This window comes from Bubalus bubalis, chromosome 11 (genome assembly GCF_019923935.1).
Source record: "Bubalus bubalis isolate 160015118507 breed Murrah chromosome 11, NDDB_SH_1, whole genome shotgun sequence".
Classification (NCBI taxonomy): Eukaryota; Metazoa; Chordata; class Mammalia; order Artiodactyla; family Bovidae; genus Bubalus; species Bubalus bubalis.
In genome coordinates, this window is record NC_059167.1 from 30,514,802 (window position 1) to 30,529,345 (window position 14,544).

General features: G+C 35.3%; 2 pseudogenes; both read left to right on the forward strand.

Annotated features, from left to right (window-relative positions):
• The first annotated feature begins 1,378 nt into the window (after positions 1–1,378).
• LOC102395230 lies at positions 1,379–1,607 on the forward strand (annotated as a pseudogene).
• Positions 1,608–1,942: 335 nt separating this feature from the next.
• On the forward strand, positions 1,943–4,205 carry LOC112577803 (annotated as a pseudogene).
• The last annotated feature ends 10,339 nt before the right edge of the window (positions 4,206–14,544 follow it).

The following is a 14,544-nucleotide window of genomic DNA, read 5'->3' on the forward strand; positions in this document are numbered from 1 at the left end:
TCAACACAAGGACCAGCAATGGTGTTGTTTATGTTAGGCTGACTTACTATCTCATGCTACTCCTCATTTCTAACATCCATGATTCATTCACAGTATTTCATCAAATGTACTCATAAAGTGGGATTAATCACACTTGCCTATAATAGTGAATGATTATTGCTTTTGTCTTAATCTTCAGATAAAAGCATTTGAATCTCCTTTGAATACACCTTCTCTACTCAATCCATGGGGTTACAAGTGCAGACATTCTCACCCCCAACTCCACAGATGGGCACATAAACCCAGGGCTGATGTAACCAGAGCACGGAATCCTGTCATCCTAGATCTTTGGTCCCCTGCCACAGCCTTCTGTGCAGCAAAGGATTTTGCCCCCAGGCCAAGTTGGAAACATCATCTGTGAAGAAATTTAGTCAGTTTATGTGATATATTCATGCAATAGTAATTCAAAATAGGGGTTGGCATACCAGAGAGGACCGAAAATGCTTTGGCATTTGGGGAGAGGACCAGCCCGACCACCTGCCCCCAGCAACCTAAAGTAAATTCTATCATCCACATTCCTACCAAAAAAACACAAAATCTAGCTCTAATTCTGGAGCAGAAGAAAGGAAACCCCACTCAAGCCACCTATATCAATTGCACTTGTCCTTGGTCCACAAATAAATGAGTTAAAGACCATGGATTGGTAGGAAATTCTGCACCTCAAGTTTACTTGGAGAACAGCTGAAATAAATTTTGAAAGAACTGACCTGACAGTGGAAATATAAATAATTCATAAAACAGAAGAAGCTATAAGGAATTCTCATTAATGTCCAAAAAGAGAATATATTCACTTTTAAACCAAAATAGACTAGTATGAAAGAAGAGCAGTTGGGAAGCAATGAAGAGTTCATGGAAATTACGAATACATCACCAAAATAAAAAATAAATCGAAGAAGTGCAAGAAAACAAATCAGAAAAATCTCCTGCAATATAGAGTAAAAAAACCAAAGACAGAAAACATGAGGGAAAAAATGTCAAGACAAGTAGAACTGAAAAAACCAATATCTGTCCTACACAGATGTTCTAGGAACAGAGAAATAAGAAAAAAATTTAAAAAGTAATAGAAGAACATACCCTAGAGTTGATATAAAATATAAAACTTCAGGTTGAAAGAGGATGAGTTTGGGAAAAAAACAATTCATTCTGAAACTTAAGAATATGTATAAAGAGAACACACCAAAGTCTTTGGGTTAGGGGGTAAATAGGGGAAACATTACTATAAACAAGTAACAATTTCAGGGATTCCACTGACACATGGGATGCAAAAAAGCAATAGAGGAAAGCAGAGCAACTATGGGAGATACTTAACATTCTAGCCAGAGGAGTGGCCAGTGGTGGGATGGAGCAGGCCAGGGACTGCTTACGCATGAGATGGACAACAGCCCAGCACACACCAGAGGTAGAAGTCCAAGTGAAATGTCAAAGGAATTACAACTGAGCAACCAAGAGTGTCAGTTGTACCTAAGGGAATCTAGCAGATGCAAATACGTGTAACAGATTTCCAGGTGAAATCAAGACAGGTATTAGTTGAGACACCAAGAGGTGATAAAAACAGTAGTGGAACATAAAGATAGCTGGCTCCTAGTGAAAAATCCGTAGTTTTATATCTTTATAAGGTATAAAATAATAAAGTAATAATATAATGTATAATGTAATAAAGATATTATCCATGAAAAATAGAAAAGCAAGCAAGAAAGCAATGGAGTAATGCTTTCAAATAATTAAGGAAAAAATATTTTGAGCGTAAAATTCTATATGCAGCCACACCATCAACCAAGTGTGAAAGTGAAATGAAGACATTTCATACATGCAAAGACTTAGACCAGTTCTTATATAACTATTCTGAAAAAGAAAACTACCAAAATATACTTCAGCAACACCAAAGAGGAATCCATGACAAAGGATGACACAGACTCTAAGAAAGAGCAAAAGTAACCCACAAAGACCATACACAGGAACGGTGGGAATAAATTTATGCAATGTGACAATAAAATAGCCTGTTTAAACGTAACTATTCCAAAAACAGTACAAATAACAATCGGGATAATTACAAAATATATTTTCTCTTTCAACAAGATAAAAGGGAGATAATTACAAACTCTGTGAAAATTGTGGTCCATAGATGCAGTAAGCTAAGACAAGGCATTCATTTGAGAAATGGATAAACTGTATGAAAGGAATATCCATTTCCCTTTGTTATAGGAAAATCTCAGAGTAGCACAGGTTTAGGAACATAAAATTACAACTCCTTTTCTATGGATTCAATCATCCCACCTAGATCTGTAACAAATACTAGTTACATAATCATAATACTGTAAGTGCTATTATTTGGACTTGAATTTCATAATAGATTTATAGATGAAGACAAAGTATGGAAAATTCAGGTTATAAGTGTTATTATAAACTATGCATAAGAGAGTTACAAAGTTGAAAGGATTTCTGGTTTCTGGTCAGAAATATAAGATGCTTTAAAATCACCACTCCATCCTAACAACTAACAAAAAGCCTGAAAATCAACAACTTTTCTTAAATCCCTTAGAGAATTGAAGTCATGGGGCAAACTGCTGCCCTCAAAATTGGAGAGACAAACAGGCAGATAGAAAGAATCACAATTTACTGGAGGAGAATCCTAAATGGAAATCAGACCATGTTCCTTTAATCCATGACATGAGGACCAGCTTTCAACTAAAAGTTACAGGGCAAACTGAAAGGCAATCAACACAGTTTGCAGAGAAGGAACAGCATCAGAATCAAATTCAGATATGTCAGGGATGTTGGAGTTATCAGTCCAAGTATTCAAACAACTATGATTAAATGCTAAAAGCCCTAATGGATAAAGCAGACAACATACAAGAATAGATGGGCAAGAAGAAAGATGGAAATGTTAAAAGAGAATCAAAATGAATTCTACACATCAAAAACAGAAATGAAGAATGTGATAACTTCTGATGGGCTTTGGTGGGCTCATTCATAGAGTGGACATGGCTGAAGGAGAAGCATGAGATTATGTCGATAAAAACTTTCAAAACTGAAAAGAAAAAAGACTTAAAAAAAAGGAACAGATTCATGGACAACTACAGAAGGTATAACAAAGATACTCCTTTTGGGAATGCCAGAAACAGAATTTCCTCAGATTAATATTAAACAACAAATCACACATCCAGGAAACTCAAAGAACAATAAGTAGAATCAGTTCTCCCCAAATTACACACAGGCATACAACATTCAAACTACAGAAAATCAAAGATAAAGAAATTTTGAATGAGGCCAGAAGGGGAATAATACCACACCTACAGAGGAACAAACATATGAATTGAGATCTGACTTCTCAAAAATTATGCAACTAAGAAGAGGGTGGAATGAAATATTTAAAGTGTTGAAGAGAAAGAAACATTAACCTAGAATTCTGCATCCTGAGAAATTATCATTCAATAGTGAAGGAGAGGCAGTGCACCAGGTGATGGTCGCACAGGTCTCTTGCTTCAACAGTGTTTGGAGGGAACAGACCCAAGGACACCCCTTGCTCCAGCCTCCCATCACCCTCCAATCTTTTTTCCAGTCACAACCTTCAGAATCAGCCACTCAGCTGTCTTCAGTCACTAGGACCAGCCAACACCATTTTCTGAGCTTACCTCCTTATTACCGATCAACTGTGAGATTCGTCAGAATTATTCCACAGAGGTGAGGGCCACCATCAACCTTCTGGTCAAGATGCATCTGCAGGCCTCCTACACCTACCTCTCTTTGGATTTCTATTTTCACCAAGAAAATGTGGGTCTGAAGGGCATGGGCCATTTTTTCTGCCAGTTGGCCTAGGAGAATGGCAAAGGTGCCCAGCTGTCTCTTGAAAATGTGAAACCAGTGTTGGGGTCGTGTCCCCTTCCAGGACGTGCAGAAACCATCTCAAGATGAGTAGGGTAAAACCCAGGATGCTATGGAAGCCACCCTTCTCATGTAGAAGAACCTGAGCCATGCCCTTTTAGATCCACATGGCCCCCGCAGACCCCCGCCTCTGTGACTTCCTGGAGAGTCACTTCTTGGAGGAGTAGGTGAAACTCATCAAGAAGATGGGTGACCACCTGACCAACCTCCACAGGCTGGCTGGTCTTCAGGCTGGGTTAAGGGAATATCTCTTGGAAGCACGACTAGAGACCTCTGGAGCCTAGCGGACTTTGAGGAGCCCCTCTGATATCAGGGCTTCTACATGAAGCCCCTCTCTCCAGCCACTAGGCAGCTTTTTAACCCCCTGGGAGCCCTCTCCCAAGCCTTGGACCAAATGCAAACAATAAGACTTTTTGCAGAAAAAAACAAAGTGAATGAGAAATTAAGATGTTCTCAAACAAAGATTGAGAGAGATTTGTTGCCAATAGATCTGCTTTTTCAGAAATGTTTAAGGAAGTTCTTCAGACAAAAGGAAAATTATATAGATCAGAAACTCGGGTTTACATAAGGAAAAAAACATTAGAGAAAGAATAAGCGAAGGTAAAATAAAGCTTTTTTGCTTCAAAATAATAAAAGCAACAATATATTCTATGATTTTACCAAAATGAAAAGAAACTGGGAGGCAGAGACAATGAAGTTAAAGAGAAGTGTAGCCATACTAATTTCCTCATCTTACCTAGGAGAGAATCAATTTTTACTAAATAGTTCATGGATCAAGAAAAAAGAAGTTTAAATATATTTTTGTAAGCTATATAGTAAGTTATAAAATAATCAAAATCGCATGAAAGAGTAGGGAACTGAGAAGTGTTAAATGGGCTAAACTCCAAATCTTTCATTGAAGACAGTCAGGAGTATTCCTGACAGTTGATAAACCAAACAAAAGAGACATAGAATACTATTCAGTGCTCTAGATATATCCATAAAAAGGACCAAAGCCAGAAACGATCCAAAGCGGTTAACTCCAAGGCATGGACTCAGAGTTGTGAGCTGGAGAATGGAGAGCAAAGACATTCTTCTTGTCAATTTATACATTTCTCTTTTCTTAATATTTATTTTTATTTATTTATTTGACTACACTGCGTCTTAGTTGTCGCATGGCAGATCTTTAGTTGCAGTATGTGGAACCTAGTTCCCTGACCAGGGATCGAACCCTTCCCTGCCCTCAACTTCAGCATAGGGAGTGCAGTCTTAAACTCTGGGACCAGATGGGAAATCCCCAGTTTAAACGCTTCTAAATTGGAGGTTGAAGTTTTACTTGCATGACTATGTCTGTTATTTAAATACTTTTAAAAAGTAGAATTTTATGTAGGAAACCTATAAAATGAAGCTTCAGAGGAAAGTCCATAGCAATAATTGTATTATTTTGCAAGAAAGACTGCAAATAGATGGCCAAGATTTCAACTCAAGAAACCAGAAAAATAAAAACAAATAAGCCCAAAGAAGCAGAAAGAGTTAATGAAGATAAAAGTAAAAACTTGTAAGGGAATAACAATATGTGTGCATTGTGTGCTCAGTCACATCCAACTCTGTGTGACGCTGTGGACTGTAGCCTGTCAGGCTCCTCTGTCCATGGGATTCTCCAAGGCAAGAATACTGGTATGGGTTGCCAAGCCCTCCTCCAGGGATCTTCACAACCCAGGGATCAAACCTGTGGCATCTCCTGTATCTTCTGCATCGCAGGTGAATTCTTTAGCGCTGAGCCACCATATGGTTCAACATAAGACATATTTGAAAGGAAGAGACATTTTCTAAGTTAACCTAGAAAATCCATGGGAATTATAAAAAATAGTTGCAGCAAATATTAGTGTTTTATAAAGAGACCAGATAAAAGATAACAGCTTTCTTAGGTTCCTAATAGTAATCAGAAAGTTAAAATTTTTATACATAAAATGTACATAAATATTTTAATGTACATATTTAAATGTACATAGATATTTTAATATATAAGATCAATATTTTAATAAATAATATTATAATCATTAAACTTTTAAATATAAAAGTGTATAGAATCCATAATAGCAATAAAAGATATGAAATGCCTAGAAATACATTTAATAAGAATTTTGCAAGATTTATGCAAATAAACTCTAAAATTTATCTGAAAGGCTTTGTATTAGTTTCCTGTGGCTGCTGTCATAAATTGCCACAAACTGATCAGGTTGGTTCCTTTACAGAGGCTCTGAGGAAGATACTGTCACATCCTTCTCTCCTAGCTTCTGGTTGTTACTGGCATATCTTATTACCCCCTTAGCCTGCATCATTGTGATCTCTATCTCTGTCTTCACATGGTCTTCTATATTTTCACATAGTCCTCTATATCTGTGCATCCTTTCTATCTCTTACAAGGACTCTCATTTGATTTATGAACCACCCTAATTCAACATGATTTCATCTTAATACTTGCTTTAATTATATCTGCAAAATCCCTATTTCCAAAAACATTTTGGGGTTCTGAATAGACATGAATTTGGGGAGTACCCTGTTCAACCCACTTTAGGCTTAACATGATCTGAATAAATATATATTGTTCCTGAACAGGAGGACTTAACATTTTAAACATATAATTTTGTGATTATAAACAAAGATACTAGGAGCATAATGAAAATTAAATGGAGATAAAATCTTAATTGTTATAAAAGGAAACAGGAAGGAGGAATAAAGACAAGATGAAACCAATAGAAAACAAATAGAAAAAAGATAAATTTAATCCCAGTTATATCAACAAATTAACTAAAAATAAATATCAATAGATGTCAGATAGTTTTAAGAAAATAATTAATTATATTATGTTCATTAGAAACATACTTTAAACATAAAGACACAGATAACTTGAAAGTATAATGATGGAAAAAAAATATAGCGTGGACACACTAATTAAAAGAAACCTGGTATAATTATGTTTAAGAGAAAAAGTGTTCTTTTAGGCAAGTGTTACTAGAGATAAGGAAAAACATTTCATAATAATAAAAGGATCAGTTCAGTAGGAAGACCCAACAAATCTAAATTTGCATAGACATCATAACAGAGCTTTAACATATTGAAGTAAAAATTAAGTGAAATAAAGGAGACATAGACAAAGTCACAATCATATTAGAAGTTTTAACACACATCTCCCAGTAACTATAAACAAAAACTCCAAAATGTCAATAAGGATATATTTAAACAACACTATTAAGCAACTCGACCTAATTGATATATATAGAACACTATACCCAACAACTGCAGAATACTCATTCTTTTCAAATGCACACTAAAAATAGACCATATGCTGGGTTATAAAGCAAGACTCAACAAATTTCAAAGAACTGAAATCATGCAGCGTATAGTCTCTAACCATTAAAATCAACACAAAAATATAAATAGGAAATCCCAACGTGTATGAAAATTAAGAAACATACTTCTAAATCACCTGGGCCCAAAGAGGAAATCACAAGGGAAATTAGAAAATATTTGAACTGAAGGATAATGAAAATAAAGCATATGAAAACTTGTGGGATGTAGCTAAAACAGTTCCTAGAAGGAAATTAATGGCTTCTAATAAACACATTAGAAAAGCAAAATAGTTGAAAATCAATACTCTAAGCTTTTACCTTATGAATATAGAAAAAGAAGAGCCAATTACACACAAATAAAGCAGAAGAAAAGAAATAATAAAGAATGCAACTGCAATCAATGAAATAAAAAGTATGCAATAAAGAAATCATCACAGACAATCTTTTCTTTAGAGGAATAAAATCTATGATCTCCCAGAAAAAATAACCAATAAAAGAGAAGACACAAATGACCAATATCAAGAGTTTCAGAATGTGATGTCACTACACATTCTATAGATATTAAGAGAACATGATGACAACTCTTTGCCAATAAACTTGACAAAACAGACAAATTCTTTGAAAAATACAATTTACCAAAACTGATATAAAAAGAAATAAAAATACTAATACTCTGACATATGTTTAATAAATCGAATACATGGATAGAATTTCATAAAGATCATCCAGGCTCAGGTGACTTTCAAGGTAAATTTTCATAAATATTTAAGAAGAAATAATAGTAATATCTGTCAGATCCTTTCAGAGGTTAGAGAAAACAGGAAGAATTAATTACTTGTTTTATTAGGTTAACATAAATATGATACCAAAACCCAAATCCTTTCTGCATACGGATTCAAAAATTCTAAATAAAACATTATTAAATTTAATACAGACATAGAAAAAAAGATAATACATAATGACCAAGAATGATTCATCCCAGGAATGCAAGGTTGGTTTAACATTCTAAAATAATCAATACAGGGACTTCCCAGCACTCTCCAATTGTTAAGACTCCTCGCCTCCACTTCAGGGGCCATGGGTTTGATCCCTGGCTGGGAACTGGGATCCTGCATGCCATATGATGCAGCCAAAAAATAAAATAATCCATATAATTCATCACATTAGTGGGAAAAAAAGAAAAAAACATATGATTATCTCAATAAATACAGAAAATGCATTTGATTCAAAAAACCACTCAGGACAAAAACTCTCATATGTTAAAATAGAAGGGAACTTTATTAATATGACAAAAACTATCTACAAAAAACCCCAAACCAAAACATTGCAGCTTACGTGTTTGATGGTGAAATATTGAATACTTTCTCTCTGAGGTACAAATGTAATTCTGTGGGAAAAAGAATGGCTTTCTCAACATACAAAGCTAGAACTGTTGTGTATCTATGTGGGAAAAAACCTCAGACTTGACTCCTACTTTACACCACCTATAAAAATTAATTCAAGATAGCTCATAAGTATAAATGTCAAATTAAAATATCAAATTTCCTCTAGAAGAAAACATAGGATAACATTTTCATGACTTTGCATAGACAAAGATTTCTTAAATATGATAGAAAAGACAATAACTATAAAAGAATAAAAACATAATTGCATTTAACTGAAATTAAGAACTTTTGTTCAATATAAGAACTTTAGTATAAGAATGAAGAGGCAAGTCACATACTAGGATAACATTTTCATTATCTGTCTATCTATCTATCTATCCATCCATCTGACAAAGGGATTATGTCCAGAATGTATAAAAAAAATATACAAATAAGATCAAAAAAACACAAACAACTGCAAGAATGGGCAAAGATCTGAATACGCATTATACAAAAGAGACTATCCAAATAGTCAATAAATACATGAAAAGATGGTCAATATAATTATTTATCAGAGAGATGCAAATTAAATCCACAAGATACTATTATACGTCCAGCAGAAAGTCTAAAATTTGAAAGAATAAAAATACCAAGTATTGGGAAAGATGTGGAGCAGCTGGAACTCTCATACAATTGCTAGAGGGAGAGCACCTCTAGCACCACTTAGAACTTTAGAACACTTTAGAACACCACTAAGCAGTATCTTTTTTTCAGCTAAATAAACAGCTACTCCTTGACTCAGCAATTCTCCAGGTATATGACCATGAGAAATGAGAACATATACCCAATGAAGAACATGGGTAAGAATGTTCATAGCAGCTTTATTCATTATAGTAAAAAGCTAGAGACAACACAAGTGTTCATCAGCAGGAGAATGGATTATCAGCCTATTATTGTGTATTCATATAGTGGAATACAAACAATAATTTTAAAAATGCACCACTGTCACACATAACAACACGGATGATTCCCACAGATATTATGTTGAACAAAGGAAGATGTGATAAAACTGATTGCATTTACATTTAATTCAAAAATAAGCAAAATGAATTGATGTTGACACTTGAAGTCAGAAGAGTGACTACCCCTGGGGTGGGTGGGTAAAGTGGCGAGAGAGAACTTTCTGAGGTGATGGAAATATTTTATATCTTGATCTAGATGATAGTTATTCAGATGTATACAAATGTAAAAAGTTATTGAGCTGTAATTTGTACACTTTCCTCTTTCATTATATCTATCTCAGGCATGATTTAGAAGACACTAAACTCAGCTTCCCTCGTGGCTCAGTGGTAAAGAATCTGCCTGCCAACTCAGGGGACTGTTTGGAACCCTGCTCTGAAATGATCCCACATGCCATGGAGCAGCTAAGCCCAAGCACCAACTACTGAGCATATGTGCTCCAGCTACTGAAGTCCGTGTGCCCTAGAGCCCATGCTCTGCAACAAGAGGAGCCACTGCAAATGAGAAGCCCACACGTTGAAACTAGAGAATAGCCCTTATTCGCTGCAACTAGAGAAAAGCCCGAGCAGCAACGAAGACCCAACATAGCCAAAAATAAATAAATAATTCTTAAAAAGATACTAAACTTTAATAATAATAAAAGTAAAAATTTTAAATTAGCCACATGGGGTCGCACAGAGTTGGACACGACTGAAGCAACTTAGCAGCAGCAGCAGCTGTATTTCTGGAGAAGGCAATGGCAACCCACTCCAGTACTCTTGTCTGGAAAATCCCATGGATGGAGGAGCCTGGTGGGCTGTAGTCCATGGGGTTGCTAAGAGTCGGACTCCACTGAGCGACTTCACTTTCACTTTCCACAATCAGATTGGCAAAGATTAAAGAGTATAGCTAGGCAATTGGGAAAAATTAGTCTATTGCATAGTGTCAAGGCAAGTGTAAAATGGTACACATTTTGAAGGACCATTTGGCAATATACATGAAAATTTTAATATACATTACCCTTTGACTCAGCGATTTCACTTTTAGCAATTTAACGAAATATACACACAAGTACTCAAAAATATAAGTATAAAGATAGTCACAGGATCGTCATAAAAGAAAAAGTTTGGCAAAAAGACACATCCATCAATAAAGGAATAGTTACATAAATTTTAAAAATCCATCAACTATGTTATAGCCATGAAAAAGCTTGAGGTACATCTATATGTTTTGACCTACAAGAAATGATACTATGAACTTGGTAAACAAAGATGGGAAAGGTCATGCTGCTAACCTCCATCTACCACGTATCCACTCACTTATATACACTCTTTACCTCAGTTGATTTATAACATGGACTTAATAATATCACTGGCCTTTATCCATCTTACAAGTGAGGGGCAAAAAGAAGCCCTCTGAAAAGCAGAAAGCATTATAGAAGTGCAAAGTATTATTCCTGAAAAACATTCTTTCATTAACCAAAGCTTTGTGTTTGTTTATCTTAAGTCACTACTCAGTCCAGATTTCTTTCCTCTGTCATATATTTAAGCCAGTGTTTCAAAACACGGGCAGCAGACAAACCTCAAACAAAATGGAGAAGTTATTACAAACACTGAGTACAGTCCCAAATCTATCAAAATTTTGGAACCTCTGATTTAGATGGAAATAGGGGTTAAGTCAACATTTTCCCCTTCATTGAGAAGAGTCTGAGCTGAATCCCATTAATGGTAGCAAGCCATCAGGTCTGACTTTGATCTGCCTTGCCGTATGGTTTAGCCACACTGCAGGAGTCAAATGGGCTGGTAAAGTGGTACAAACGGTGCCTCCATTTACTGAAGCCCAATAGGAGCCAAAGAACATCCAAGGAGAAGAACAATGTGATTGCCACATTGTAGACAAACACGAACCCAGTTCAGCTTTAAGTACTGTAGCTGTTGGAAAACATCATCTCCTGGGCAGCTGCTTTGGCTACTGTCCCCAATTAACTTAGCAGAATCTCAAAAATAGAAGGCAGCCTCTGTTCTGTTATATAATAAACAGTTCTTTATTTGAAATGACAATATTTACTTTTCCTATAGTGAACTCCAGCAGCCTACCAGGCAGTGGGCAAACAGTAGAAATGCCTAAAATGGAAACTTGAGAAAGCAGTTTAGCCAGTACAGTTTACTCTAACTTTCTACTTGACCAACAAGTAATTAGAAGATCCTCTCCATGCTTCTCTCATATGTATCATGGATTTCATGCGACTTTGTTACCACCAGGCATATCTTTCTTGTTTTGTGGAGTCTTAAAACATACAAAACAGATGTGAGGTAGTGAGTTCTCCAAGACTCAAGTGTTTAAGCAGCAGTGAGGGTTGCCCCATCAAAGGGATTTTTTTTTTGCAAGGATTTTACTTAGAGTGACAGGTTTATCCAATAACTTCTTGGCTTCTCCCAACAGCAAAGAGTCTGATATCTATGTTTCCATGATCTCATTTTCAAATGATCTTTAAAGGGAGAGAATAATAAATTATGATTATTAACCTTCTTGGGTATTTAATCTCCCTCTCATAAGCAAGAAGCTGCCATTTATGTGATTGTGTTCTTTATTGTAAAAATACTTTTAAACCTTTGTAAGCAAGCAACAAATGACCACTATTTGCAGTGCAGACAAAACTTTTAACTTCCTCTTAGATTTTATTTTCCATTCCTTCTGTCATATTGTAGCAACACTCCAGAGCATCTTCATTTCATGCAAATCTTGGGGAAGAGGTGTTTAATTACTGTTCTAATGGGGTCATGCACACTGAGAGATGTTCACAAAACTTGTTGGTTTTTAAGGTGTACTCAGGAGGCAATACTGTTCTTTGGACAGTGAGATTTGTTTAATTTTCATGGCTGGTGCTGAATTTTCTTCAAAGATGTTTCTTTTGTCTCATTGTCCTGGTCTGATGTCACTTTCCTGCTAACTCATTTAGCGGAAGCAATCACTTGAAGAGGACAAACTATTTTCTATCCAGTTACTAGTTAGAAACATCTTAAGGCCCACGAAATCCTTCAGAAACCCAAAGATTCTCCCCTCCCCAGTAAAAAAAATCTATTCTAAAAAGTCTCTTTCAAAATCATACAAAGTAAATTCTGGTTAGGTCAAAATTTGCAGTTTAAATATTGTTCCTAAAAAAAAAAAGATAAATATTGTTCCTGCTGATAGAACATATCCTTTTTATGTTCCTACATCAGGCAGAGTGATTGTTTATTCTCAAAGAATAGCCCACTAACCAGTTGCATTAAAATTAGTTCCTGCCATAAAATGCAGATTCCAGGATCCCACTGTAAACCTAGGGAATCCAAATTCTGGGGGTTTGGCCACTGAATTTTTACAAGTGTCTCAGGTCCTTTGCATGCCTACTAAAGTTAATGAAACACTGTCCTTAAGACAAGCCAAATCCTTACTTTTCTGGAATTTCTAGTAGTTCTTCTCTTAAATAAGCCAAAGAAAGAATCGTAAGCATTGAAAATACAGGCCAAATCTTGTCATAGAATATGTATCCTATTGTAACCCTGTTTATGAACACTTAATAGCTTCTCTGTAGGACAGTTAAGCTGTAGTAATTACCTCATGGTTCTGTAATCTGTATGTCTCCTCCCACATGACATTTACACCATGACTTATTTCCGGACAGGATGGAAGAACTACCAGACCTGTGTGGACTGATGTCACTTCATGTTACATTTTCTTTTTCTTACTGATTTAAAGACATTTATGAAATTTCTCACAAATCTTGAACATGAATTATAGAGTCTAACTTAAGGAGGATAAAATTTTACAAGGACTCACTAAATTGAAATCTTTTGAATCTGATCTCTTTATGGAAAATTGCTTTTTAGATAAATTGGAAAGGATCTGGGATTCAAAGCTCTTTAAAATTGATGTAAAGTTGATTTACAATATTAAATTAGTTTCAGGTGTACAACATAATGATTCAATGTTTTTATAGATTATACTCCATTTCAAGTTACTACAAAATAATGGCTATATTTCTCTGTGCTGTACAATATATCTATATTGCTTATTTATTTTATTGGGATTCATAGCTCTTATCCCCAAACTGCCTCTGAATTATACTTCCATGGGCAATTGTACAGCCTCTCTGCCATATTTTTGTAATAGGAATAATCACCCTTTGCAATAATAATACTGAGAAGTTGAGAAAGTTCTGAGAAGATGAATGAGATCAGGCTTGTAAAATGTTAAAGGCTCCTGAGTGAAGGATCCTATAAAATGTGTAAATTATTAGCATTCTTTTTATGGGCCTTTAATGAATTATTGACCTGTTGATGATGAGTCTGCTTCTTGAAATATTTCACTCCTTGTTTTTCAGAGTAAAACAATCTGCTCTTAAATTTTCCTGGAGTATTTTTGGGAATTTTAAAATTTAGTCAAAAACAAAAAAAGCAACAGTACCTCTCTCTCGAACACATATGCACTCCCTGAGACTACAGTGTGCATCGTAATCTTGACTTTCTATTGACTAGATTGATTGAACTTAATCATTTGGGTCCTCAAAGTCTCAAGCGCTTTGGGTTAGCTAAAGTATCACAAAGTCAACTAGCTTTTTAGTAGTAAACGCTAATGTAGGAAACTAATTAGAAATAAATTATTTACTTGATGTCATGCTTGTTTGTGAAATTATTCTACCTACTGTTAGTTTCAGTTGCTATCATACAGACTGCTCTTTCAAATTTTCGCTCATCCAGAATTAAGGATTTTTGAAAAATCTAACTAGAGACAAAGCAAAAGCAACACCTATCTGCATATCATAATCATTAAATCTCTCAGTAATAAGGAACCCCTAGTTTACTCAAGAGGATGTTTCAATGTTTTCAATTTGCAAAGTAGGAGAAGGAATTTTAAGAGATCATTCAGTCTGCTAGTTGAAGCTGAAC